General features: G+C 61.0%; 1 protein-coding gene across 1 annotated transcript in view; it reads left to right on the top strand.

Moving 5' to 3' along the window:
• Positions 1 to 5,778: 5,778 nt before the first annotated feature.
• The window catches only part of LOC112115037 (PH and SEC7 domain-containing protein 1), a 28,954-nt gene continuing 22,166 nt past the window's right edge, over positions 5,779 to 12,566 (top strand). Inside the window, exon 1 of the mRNA XM_024212007.2 lies at positions 5,779 to 6,334. The gene's annotated coding sequence lies outside the window, so the exon portion shown is untranslated. The remainder of the gene's footprint in view (positions 6,335 to 12,566) is intronic.

Below are 12,566 nucleotides of genomic sequence, written 5' to 3' on the forward strand. Positions count from 1 at the left end.
GATATAGATGAGAGCTAGAATTGGTTAAATGGAATCAATTACATACAGTAATGGCAAAGTCTTGGTTCAGGCTTCCAGCAGCGATAAAATAAACTGCAGGTTTAAATCAAGTCTCTGGAATACATCCCCAGCTGGGATGGGTCATCAGTCCTTTGTGTAGAGCTTCCATTTGTAGCAAAGTCCCTCCAGAGGTAAGAAGCAGGATTGAAGACAAGATGGAGACGAGGAATCAGCCTTATATAGTCTTTTCCAGGTGTAAGAACACCTCTTTGTTCTTACTGTGGAAAATTACAGCAAAATGGAGTCTGGAGTCACATGGGCAAGTTCCTGCATACTTTGCTGAGTTACAAGGCATATTTGCCTTCTCTCCATGGGTCAATTGTATAGCTGATGGTCCTTAATGGGCCATCAAGCAGGCTAGGCAGAGCTAACACCAACTTGTCTGGGATGTCTCCCAGAAGCATAGCATAAGTTTGCCATACAGACAGTTTAGAGCCAATATTCATAACTTCAACTACAAAATTGATACACACATATAGACAGCATAATCATAACCAGCAAACCCTAACCTTGTCTAAGACACCTCATTTGACCCCCTTTATACAAGATTTGGTGCCACTACAGGACCTTGGTTGCAACCATGTTCTATATGGTCCCAGATTATATCAATAACGTCACAACCCCTCGCACTGATCTGTAGGGAGGGGATCCCTCAAGGGCAGCAAGCTCCTTCCCTACCCCAGGCAGGGCCGCTGAGAGCGGGTTTGGGCCCCGGTGAAAATTTTTTTTCGGGCCCCCCAGCAAGGGCGGACCGGCTAAACAGGGCCGACGAGAGGTGGGGGAAGCCGGGGAAGCCGGGCCCCGGTAAGACGATGGGGTGGGGGAGGGGAGAGGACGCTGGGGAAACTGGGCCCCAGCCCCCTTCCAGACTGCCGGGCCCCAGTCATTTGTACCGGCTTCCCCCCCCCCCCCGTTGGCCCTGACCCCAGGTGCACAAGCCTGTGATGGCTGGGAGATGCTCTGCTTCTGTGACCTTAGCAGCTCTGTGGGGCAGGACCAGCGCTCTGTTCTGCGTTTGGACCGCGCCTGGCCCAGCGGTGTCCTGGGCCATGGCTCGGGCTCTCATGTGTCGTGGTGACACAGTGCTAATATATCACAGCTGTCGGGCAGGCTCCTCGCCATCCTGCAAAGGGCCCACTGGCCGCAGCCTGAGGTGGAGCTGCACAAGGCAGGCATGTGCCCGAGGCTGGAGATGCCCAGCCGGGAGGCCCCTGGAGCTGATGCTGTGGCATTTGCTCTGGTGCTCCGCGTGCGGCTTTGCTTTCCAAAGCCTGGGACTCGGCTCTCCCTTGTGCCACTGCTACGCTGGGTGATCCGTCTAGGCTGGATATTAGGAAACACTGTTTCACTAGGAGGGTGGTGAAGCACTGGAATGGGTTACCTAGGGAGGTGGTGGAATCTCCATCCTTAGAAGGTTTTAAGGCCCCGGCTGGGATGATTTAGTTGGAGTTGTGACGTTACACTCCATATTCTTTATGACAATATGCTTGTGAGATGGAACTGACAGAACTGAGATGTGCTTTATGCAAGACGGTGCCTGTGAGGTATCATTGGAAAGGTTCTGATTTACTGAATGTGATTACCCAATGTGTGTGCCGGTATCATTTCTGTATCTGACCATGTCTCTGTATTTCAAATGTGCTACGCTGGATGAGGCCAAACAATGTTAATGGCTTACTGAGGAAATGCACAAGCACCAGGATTACCCCAGGAACTGCGTGCAACAGAAACCTCTCGGAGATAGCACTGCACAATGGGAACTGTCTGACCCAGGTCACAGCAAAAGAGCTTTCCAGCAAGTGGGGGGGAAGATATAAAAGAGGGGCAATGACAACGTGAGGGGGCCTCACTCTCCCGACAACACCACACTGGAAAATACCTGAGGAACAAAGACTGAACTGGGAGAAGTGATGGTCCTAGGCTAAGATCTTTAGCCTGTGTATGAAAACCTGGGAAAGCCAAGGCAGTTTGTGCCTTAAGAATCTGCCAGCCTGTTTATCACTCAGGGTGAGAATTTGCTAATTTGTATCCTACCTATCTAGTGTGTCAAGCTTAGTTTGCATGTTTTGTTTCATTTGCTTAGTAATCTCCTTCCTTCTGTTTGCTATTCCTTTAACCACTTAAAATCTACCTTTTGTAGTTTATAAATGTATTTTGTTTATTATTAAACCCAGATTATGTAATTTCCAACTGGGGGGGGGGGCAAGAAGCCGTGCACATCTCTCTCTTCACATTGAGGAAGAGGATGGATTTTTATGAACTTGCGCTGTGCAGATTTTTCTATACAGTGCAAGACAGTATTATTTTGGGTTTATCTCCCCAAAGGGGTGTGAGTCCTCTCCCATGGAGCTGACTTCAGTCTGTGTCTGCAGCGGGGTGTGGCCCTACCTGTGTGTGTGCTGCAAGAGGCCGGAGAGCCTCATTCAGCAAAACGGGGAGAGGGAACCCAGGCTGGTGGAGCAGGAGAGGCTCAGTGAAATCCCAGTACATCAGGTGACATGCCGGATGGGGGTTCCAACCAATCACAGGGGTTGGTCCTGCTTTGAGCAGGAGGTTGGACCAGGGCTGGCTCCAGAGTTTTTGCCGCCCCAAGCGGCAGGAAAAAAAATAAATAAATAAAAAGCCGCGATCGGCGGCACTTCGGTGGCAGGTCCTTCCCTCCGAGAGGGACTGAGGGACCCACCGCTGAAGTGCCGCCGAAGAGCTGGACGTGCCGCCCCTTTCCATTGGCCGCCCCAAGCACCTGCTTCCTGCGCTGGTGCCTGGAGCCGGCCCTGGCTTGGACTAGATGACCTCCTGAGGTCTCTTCCAACCCTAATCTTCTATGAGTCAATGATTCTATGATCCAGAGCACCTCCAACACAATAGGGACCCCAACTCCCTATTTCACGCCCAGCTCACCACCCCCTTGCTCTGCCATCCCCTGGGTCGCATGCCCCTGAACACCATCCTACTACCACCCCCCCAGCATCCTCCAACACCGCCTGCCCTGCCCACGCTCTCCACCCTAAGCAAGAGTCCAGGGGTGCCCAGGCATTGGGCAGGCTCTCGGGGGAGAATTTCACCCAGTAGCGTTGAGGGGTGAGGTGCCTGGTCTCTCAGGGGTCTGGCTGGCTGGGGTGCCCAGCTGTGGGCATGGCGCCAGCCTGGAGGGGCTCTGGGGTTTGCCCCCAGAGTGTTGGAATCTGGGCGCTGGATGATAGGGTGACCAGACAGCAAATGTGAAAAATCGGGACGGGGGTGGGGGGTAATAGGAGCCTATATAAGAAAAAGACCCAAAAATTGGGACTGTCCCTATAAAATCAGGACATCTGGTCACCCTACTGGATGAAAATGAATCCACTAAGCAAATTACAATGTGAGGCTCATGTGGGACCTAACTGTGAGCTTGCGATTGAGGGGCTGGGGGCAGGGCCGGCTATTTAAACCCAGACCATAAGTGGAGCCTAATTAGGCTCCCAGCCCAAGTCAGCTTCTCTTATTATTAGCGTCTCTTCTGTGGTGACTGATTCTGGGTCATCTCCAGCTCCTCAGCTGGGGTAACTGGGCCCAGAGCCGCAGGATGCCCCCCAGCTGGAGGCCCAGCAAGGCGGGGTCTCCGTTCCTACCGCCAGGTGTACAGGGGACGGAGCACCACATCCGAGAGGTGTTTAGGTGCCTAACTCCCTTGGGGAGGATGCAGAGGGGTGACTGGGCCAAATCAGTGTGATGGTGCAACCCCATGCACTAGGTCTGTCTCCATCTGCAGAGGACGGACAGGGCAAACCTGGGGGTGCTGAGACCCGCTTCCGGCACTTCAAAGCCTGGGAGGTATTCACCAGACACCTCTGAGCTCCCTGCCCATCCAGCTGCCCCGTGCGCCCCCCCCCCGCCGGCCCCCGGGGGGCCCGGCGCCCCCCCCCCCCCACACCTCCATTGCCGGTCTAGCTGCCCCCCGTACCCATCTGGCCAGACCAGCTGCCCCCTCACCCCCTGTCATCCATCTGCCTCCCTGCTCCATGGCCCGTCCAGCTGACATCCCTCTGTTCCGCTGCTCCCATGCCCCTGCCAGCATGCCATGTGCTTGCTTGTGCTGTCATCTACAGGCCAGTGCCCAGCACTGCACCCTGCCACCCAGACCCCAGGGCTGCGGCTGTCCTGACCCAGGGCTGGGAGTCAGAGCCTGGAAGGATGCTCTTTGCTGGCCTGGGCACTGCAGCTCCTGGGGCTCAGCCCCGCCCAGGAAATGGGGCCCCACAGCCACAGGAGGGACGCAGACCTAGAGACCCCAGGTCACTGCAGGTAGCAGGAGCCAGAGCCAGGGGCCAGGCTGATGTAGCTGCTGTCTGCACTGGGGGGCAGGGCCAGTGGAGCGCGGGGCCCATCCCTGGCTGTGAATGAGGAGCACAGGGCAGTGCACACACTAGCCGTGAGGCCATGGCCTTGCCGGGGGGCATTCGATCCTGGGGCTGAGCAGGGGACAGCAAAGGGGACAGAGTCGGGGGGGGCAGGGGCCCCTGTAGGGAGCCGCAGCTAGGAGAGAGGCTGAATGTGTGGGGCAGTGCAGGAGAATCGCCCAGCCTCCCTGGCAGGGCCATAGCTTCATTGACCAGAGAGGCAACAAGGGGATTGGCTAAAGCCCGTCAGGGAAGGGGCGGGGCAGCGGGGGTCACGCGGAGCCCATCGGGGAAAGGGCGGGGCAGCGGGCAGAGGCACCCTAGAAGCCCACCAGGCTGTGTGGGGTCCTGGCCCCGTCCCCGTCCCAGGGGTCGTGGGGTTTGGATGTGTCATTGCTGCTCCCTGGCCACGGAGCCCCTGGAGCAGCCCCCCCAACCCCGAGCCCTGGCCAGGGTCCCTGGCAGGATGGCACTGCCAGGCGCAGAGATGGGGCCGGCCCAGCTGCCTTGATCAGCCCAGTGAACGACTGGCTGCTGTGGGCCCCATGGGTGCCGGGAATGTGTAGTGGCCAGCCAGGCTGAGCTACGCCAGCCCAGCTTGTGAAAGATATTTGGGCACATGGAGGTTGAGGGGAGTTAGGCACCCAACTAGTTTTAAGGCTCTGGATCCAAGGGCCTCCTACGCATGTGCTGGCTCTGACCTGGCTGAGCAAAGGGGAAGGCAGCACCAGCCGGGGAGTCACCCATGTGCATCCTGGCCCCGTCTGCTCTCCTGGGTCAGGCCTGGAGCCCAGCCCTCCACCTGCCCCAACTGGTGTAAACAAGGCACAGGCCCTGCTGAGCCATGGGAGGGCGATGGCCTCACTCCTGATTTACACCAGTGTCACTGGCTGCAGGGTGGGGCGGGCCGCCTGCCCCTCACCCTGCACCTCACTGCTGGTGCCTGCACCAGGGCAAAGTGGGTGCAGGGCGCTGCCCCTTCTAGGCTGGTGGCATGTAACCCTGGCAGGGCAGCGGTGTCAGCGACAACACCAGGCGCTGGGACCTGGGAGAATAGGGTCCTCAGTGGCGTGGCAGGGGAGGATCGGGCCCACAGTGCAGGTGCAGGGGAGGATCGGGCCCACAGAACCAGGGCAGGGGAGGATTGGGCCTGTGGTGCTGGGGCAGGGAAGGATCAGGCCCACAGAGCCCGGACAGGGGAGGATCGGGCCCATGGTGCTGAGACAAGGAAGGATCGGGCCCACAGAGCCGGCACAGAGGAGGATCGGGCCCACAGAGCCGGCGCAGAGGAGGATTGGGCCCAGCGCGTTCCCAGGCCCAGACACGCCCCTCCCCAGCCGGGCTCAGCTCCTGGCAGCTGCTGGCTGAGCTGGGCCGCCAGCCCCGTTCAGGGAGGTCAGGGAGAGCCGAGTTGTGGGCCCACCCCAGCAGCTCGTTCCTCGGTGGTGCGGGGAGGGGCAGGGGCCGGGGCTGGGACGCGAATCTCCCAGTCTCTAGCGCCCCTCCTGCCCCCGCTCCTCCCCAGGCTGGAGCGCAGCTCGCAGGCCCCAGGGGCCAAAGGTCAGTGACTCTGCACACAGTCAGGACTCCCTGGCCGGGGCTCCAGAGTGGGCACCGTGCCGGCAGTGGCCGTCTGGGCTTGCTGCTGTCAAACCTGTCTGGCAGCCCCGCGCCGGCTCCTCCTCGCCCCAGCACCGGGCTCGGGCTCTTCCGCTCCACCGAGCCACGTTTCCAGAGTCCCGTCGTGCCCCCCACATCCCTGCGTCCCTGGGCCTGGGGGAGAGCAGCCCCGAGGCCCCCTGCCCTTGGAGACGGAGCCATGAGCCTGCTGGGCCGGGGAAGGCAGAACCGAGTGGCCCTGGGCCTCTGCACCTGCACCGAGCCCCGCCACGAGATGGGTAAGGAGAGAGCTGCCTTGCCAGCGGCACGGAGGGGACGGGGCTGGTTGGCAGGGGTGAAAGGGATTGTGGGACAGCCTCCTAGCATGCACTGTGGTCCCCGACTCCAGCCTAGGCCCCACCTCCCCCCGCCCCCACCTAGGTCCTTGGAGGGAGGGTTTAGGGGGCTTTCCACAGCACCAGGCCCTACTGGCACTCATGCCCCGGCATGGGGGTGGGGGAATGCAGCTGGGCCCCCTGTGCACTGGGAGGAGCTGTCCTGGAGGTGGTGGGAGGGATTGGGGGGGTGGAGAGGGAGGTCCTGGTTGGCCCCCCACTCTGCAGACCTAGGGGACCCCAGGGCTCAGAGCTGGGAAAGACCCGCTCGGCACATCCTCCCTCTCGAGCCCAGCCGGCACATGAGGCCCCCAGCTGGTGTCCTGGCCAGGTTAGAGGGCATGAGGGGCTCACCCAGCGCCCATCACCGGGGTATCTGGCAACTGCTGAGAATTTAAATCTAGAAATAGCACGAAATCCCTGCCCTCTCTCCGCCTGCAGGGGACTGCGTGGTGGATGGGTGCAGGACGTGTCTGGGTGTGTGTGTGTGTGTCATGCCCGCACGGATCAGTGTGACGGGGTCCCTAGATGAGCGTGGTTGGGGCTGCCCTGGCTCTGTCATGCCCACACCAGCCCCGTGCCCATGGGGCAAGGCTGGCCCAGGCCTGTTCCGACAGGGGGAGGGATAGCTCAGTGGTTTAAGCATTGGCCTGCTAAACCCAGGGTTGTGAGTTCAATCCTTGAGGGGGCCATTTAGAGAACTGGGGTAAAAATCTGTCTGGGGATTGGTCCTGCTTTGAGCAGGGGGTTGGACTAGATGACCTCCTGAGGTCCCTTCCAACCCTGATATTCTATGATTCTATGACTGCAGCCAGTGCCACTAGCATCCATGGGGCAAGAGTGTTAATAGCACATTAGGTTTGTGATCAGAACAACAGGGTGACACCTCTGCCCACTGGCCCCGGGGCTAAGATGCGCCGCCCATACCTGGAGGGGAGTGTCCCGCAGGAAGCCGTGAGGAGCTGGCAGGGCCAGGAATCACTTCCTCTTGTGTTTGGCCGTGCACGGACCACAGGGGACTGGATGCTCACAGGCACCAGAGGGAAACTGCTCTTGGTGGAAGGCTTGGGGAAGCCCTGACCAAGATCAGGGCCCCGTCGAGCCAGGTGCTGCCCAGACATACCGTGTGACAGCCCCTGCCCAAGGATCTCCCAGTCTGTACAGATGAAGGATTGTTACAGACAGGCACAGAGGGGGGATGGGACCAGCCTGTGCTCACACAGGGTCTGTAGCGGAGCCAGGAACCCTGATGTCCCAAGCACTAAGCTGGCCCCAGTCATTAGGCCGGGCTCTTCCTGTCGCAGCGTGGGGCCCTGTTGGCCTGGGACTGCAGGATCCAGCCCGCCTCAGAGCAGGGAGTGAAAGCCTGGGCTGGAGACACACGGAGCCTGTCTCAGGAGGGGCTGGGGTGAGCTAGGGACAAGTGCCTGTGTTGAGCGCTGGCACCGTGCCTGGCACTAGACTGGCCCAGGCAGCCGCAGCCCCAGCTGGGGCGTTCACCATCCATGGGCCGGAGCCTGGACCAATGCAAAACTCCCACGGATGCCAGTTGGGGTCACAGTGGAGTGAGGGGCTGGGGGACCTGGCCTGGAGCCCTGGTCCCTGCCCACGGTGCTGGCACGGCAGGCCGGGCAGGCGACTGGCTTGCGGCACAGAGGGCTGGGCGAGGGTGGTTCTGTGGGTCTCTTTATTTGTGCTTGGACTTGCTAATGACTGCGGCCGCCCAGCCTGGCCACACGGCGTCCCTGGGTGTGTTAGTGTTGGCACGGATCCTCGCTGCCACCCACACCAGCCCAGCAGCTGGCTGGGGAGGCAAAGGCCGGCTGGCTGCAGCCAGCCAGGTGCCCCCTGGCCCTGCTCACAGTCAGGATCTAGGCATGTTTGTGTGCCTGTGTGTGTAGGGGGGAGGCAGCAGGACCCTAGTGCCAGCGCAGGGCCAGAGCAGCCGGCAGGGTTGCTCTCCAGAAGTCGGTGATGCGGCATGTGGGGTTTCCTCCACGGCAGCAGCGTGGAGGGCGGTCGGTCCCCAGACCTCTCCCTGCACGCAGCCTCGGCATGGCTGGGGGGCCATAGCTCCCTGGTGGCATTTGCAGGGGACCGCAGCCGGAGACACCGAGGAACCAGGCATGCTGGGCCAGGAGAGGTTAATAACCCAGGTGGGCAAGGACAGATCCCAGAACCCTTCAAACTGCAAATGGCACCAGAATAAACCAGTGCAGAGGGAAGGCGTTAGCAGGGCCAGCAGCCCTTGGGCACAGGCCCACCTTGTGAGCCAGGCTGTGTGGCCCAGTGGTTAGCGCTCGCGCTGGAAGGCTGGTGGGGTGGGTGCTTGCCCTACCTGGAGTGGGCAGGCAGGATTGGCCTGGCTCTGCTGTAGCTTCAGCTGGCAGGACCTAGGGGGCAGGGTGGGGCTGGAGGGAAAATTGGGGTGGCTGTGACCAGGGGGCACCTGGGGGAGAGTGTTGCTGTGAGCTTCCTCTGCCTCTCCAGGAGCACTCGTTCTCACAGGCCCCCCCCCCCCCCCCCCCGGGTGAAGAACAGCTCTCTCCTCATCCCCCACCCCATGGAGTAGCAACCAAGGGAGTTGCCCAAGGTCACACAGAAGCTCAGTGGCAGAGCCAGGGGCTGAACCCCTAGTCCAGGAACAGCTGTCCGGCTCTCGTAGGGTGGGGCAGGGCGGCGAGGTGGGCGCACGGCTGGAGGGGACCCAGGAGAACTGCTCTGGGGCCGGGGAAGAGCAGTCAGGGCAGTTCCTGTCTGTGTCGGGACGACGGCACGGATGTGTCGGAGCAGGGCAATAGCGCAGGTGGGTGGGATCCAGGCACGGCTTGGCATGTGCATGTCCATGTCTGTGTGTGTGTGTCCGTGTGTGCCCGGCTCAGCGTGTGTGCATCCGTGTCTGTGCATGTGTGTCCGTGTGTGCCCGGTCCAGCGTGTGCATATCCACGTCTGTGCGTGTTTCCCCGTATGTGCCCGGCCCAGCATGTGCGTATCCACGTCTGTGCATGTGTGTACATGTGTGCCCGGCCCAGCGTGTGCTTATCCACGTCTGTCCATGTCTGTCCATGTGTGCCTGGCTCAGCGTGTGTGTATCCACATCTGTGCGTGTGTGTCCGTGTGTGCCCGGCCCAGCGTGTGCATGTCCACGTCTGTGTGTGTGTGTCCGTGTGTGCCCGGCCCAGCGTGTGCATGTCCACGTCTGTGTGTGTGTCCGTGTGTGCCCGGCCCAGCGTGTGTGCGTCCATGTCTGTGCGTGTGCAGGGGGCAGCAAGCCAGAGACCTGCCCCTGTAGGCAATTCCCCCTTTTCTCCGCCCTGCGGCTGCACTCCCAGCAGCTCAGCCGGATTCCTGTCCCCACTGGCGCATGGCGGTAGCTGTGGCAGCGCAGCAGCGTTGGGAGCAGTCAGGGCCGTTTCCTGGGGCCTTGCTGTGTGCCCCGAGATTGCAGCCCCCGGGGAACCGCTGCACCTGCCTGAGCGTTTCCTGCCACCGCAGGAGGAGCCGGCTAATGCTGTGCAGCAAACAGGAAGCCACTGGCTGGCCCCATGGCACCGGAAGCAGGTGAAGGCCGGGCGGCTGCAGGGCTGCACTGGGTGAGTTGTTGTGACACTTCCCAAGCTGTTCTCTCGGGGGCACGGGTGGGATTCCACCAGCACGTTCGCTTCCTCTCCCCCGTGCCCGCCGCTGGCAGCGGGCTGGGGCTGGACGGGACCCGTGGCTGAGCTCTGGTGCAGAGGCCTTCCGGGGGGTAGGCCGCGTCTGCACACCCTGAGCACTGCCAGCTAGGGAGGGCTGGTGCGAGCGGCCCAGCCGCTGTGGGGATCTCTCCACCCCCAGCCACGGGGCTGCGGGCCAGGGGCTGGCTCAGCAGGTGTGAGCCAAGCAGGGTGGTGCCTGCTCGTGACCCAGCCTGCTGCTAGCCGCAGGCAGGGGAGCCCCTCTCTGTAGCGCTCCCAGGCTGGGGTTCTAGTCCCTAGACCCCAAGGGCGTGTGCATTGTTCTGTGTCTGTTCCCCGGGCAGCTCTTCGTACCGCCCCCATGCCTGGCCGCAGGGGCTCTTTGTCTCCCTCTAGTGGCTGGCATAAGGATAAGGGTCTACTATAAGCGCTAGCTAGTGGAGCCAGTCCTTTGGCTCCAGTAGGAGAAGCTCAGGCTTTTGGTTCAGGTGGTCCCAGGTTCGTCCCCCTGCTTTTGGCCCAGGTGGGGTTGGTCACGCAGCCTCCAGGGGTCCAACGCCATGTGCTGCCAACGGGCTGGTGGCCCAGGCTGGCTGGCCGTGGAAGGGCAAGTGGGCTGGCCTGGTCCACTCCGTGGCAGGGAGAGGCAGTGACCGCCTGGTACCGATGGAGGGAAGCGAGCTGGGGGGGGGGGGGCTGAAAATGGTGGCTGCTCAGCCTATGGCCTAGAACCTGGCCTCTCGGCCTCAGGCTGGTGACCCCAAGCAGGGTCCTGGCCACAGGCCAGGGGATCACAGCCACCCCGCTCCCTCCACATCACCAAACAGTGCCAGGGATGGGAGTGGACGCCCTGGGCAGGGCAGCCTGTCTGTTATTAGCACCGAGCTGTGGACACACAACCGAGCAGCTGGTTCTGGAGGGAAAATGTTGAGGGCTAGTGTGGCCCAGGCTGCCCTGAGGCTGGTCCTGAGGCTGCCTCTGGCTTCCCTCTGAGTTTCTCTCAGGGGCCCCAGCGGCATCTCCATCGTCATCCCTGGGGAGGCTTGGGAGTGGGAGCAGTTTGAGCGCTGCTTGTGACTGTGTCGGGCAGGGCAGTGCCTGGGAACCCCAATGGGTGCAGGCCCGAACCCCAGCAAGAGTGCGAGGGGGGTGTCACAGCACGTGGGAGGGGGGCAAAGGAGCCAAGCAGGAGGGAGGGGGGCAAAGCACGAGTGCTTGTGTGGTGAGACCTGGCTACATCCCCAGGGCACGGAACGGCGGCAGGGAACTGTCATCAGTCCCTCCGCCGGGAGACCCCGTACCCTCATCCTTCCCGTGGGGGGTCTCTGCCTGCGGGAGCTGTCAGCTCTGCCAGGGATCAGCCCCCCAGCAGATTTCAGCCTAGAAATTGGCATATCCACAGTGGAGACCCCCACCCCCACACTCATTCCTCTGAAGCACAAGAGCTGGAGGTGCCCCTGGGTGCCCAGCAGGGTGGCACAGTGCCGCTGTTCATCTCCTGCCTGGGGGGGCAGGCGGTGGCTGCTCATGCTGCCCCCCTCCCCTCCATGGGAGGTTTTTCCCTTTAACTATAGCCGGGGGGGATCTGGGGGAAGAAAGGTTTGAGCCCGGGTGGCGGGTGGCTGGCCAGCGCCCTTGTGGATGGGCACCGACAGACCCCCGGGTTGGCATCAGTCACAAATGTATCACGGGATCCCAGTGCAATGCTGTGGCCAAAGGGCTAATGGGCGGGAAGGGAAAGGGGTGTCTTGAGTAGGAGCAGAGAGGTGATTTCGGCACGGCCACAATCCTGCATCCCGTTCCGGTGCCCGGGAGGGGTCAGAGAAGAGCCATGAGAAGGATTAAAAGGCTGGAAAACCTGCCTTGTGGTGCTAGGCTCTGAGGGTGTCTGCACAGCAAAGGGAAACCAGCCCCATAGCCCGAGTCGACTGGCACAGGCCAGCCATGGGTGTCTAGGTGCTGTGTAGACAGCCCTGAGGAGCTCAATCTCTTTAGCTTAGCACAGAGATGGTGACGCGGTGTCTACGTGTGGGAAACAGAAAGTTGATAATAAAGGGCTGTTCAGTCTAGCAGGCAAAGGTCTCACACGATCCAATGGCTGGAAGTCAAAGCTAGACAAATTCCAACTGGGAATAAGGCGTAAATGTTTAACAGGGAGGGGAATTAACCATGGGAGCACTTTCTCAAGGGTCAGAGTAGAGTCTCCATCACTGACCATTTCAAACCAGGCTGGGATGTTTTCCTAGCAGATCTGCTCGAGTTCAAACAGGGAGTAAATCCGGGCCATTGGAGGGTCTCGGTAAAATTAGCACCATCGCAAGGCTGATTTTATGCTGCACGGCACCAGCTTGAGGGGAATTCGGCTCCCGGCTCAGTGCTTGCTTGGCTGCTGCCAGGGCCGGCTCTAGGATTTTTGCCGCCCAAGGCAAAAACAATTTTGGCCGCCCCCCCCCCCCCCC

This window comes from Terrapene carolina, unplaced genomic scaffold, assembly GCF_002925995.2.
Source record: "Terrapene carolina triunguis isolate 2854851 unplaced genomic scaffold, T_m_triunguis-2.0 Scaffold51, whole genome shotgun sequence".
NCBI classification, from domain to species: Eukaryota; Metazoa; Chordata; order Testudines; family Emydidae; genus Terrapene; species Terrapene triunguis.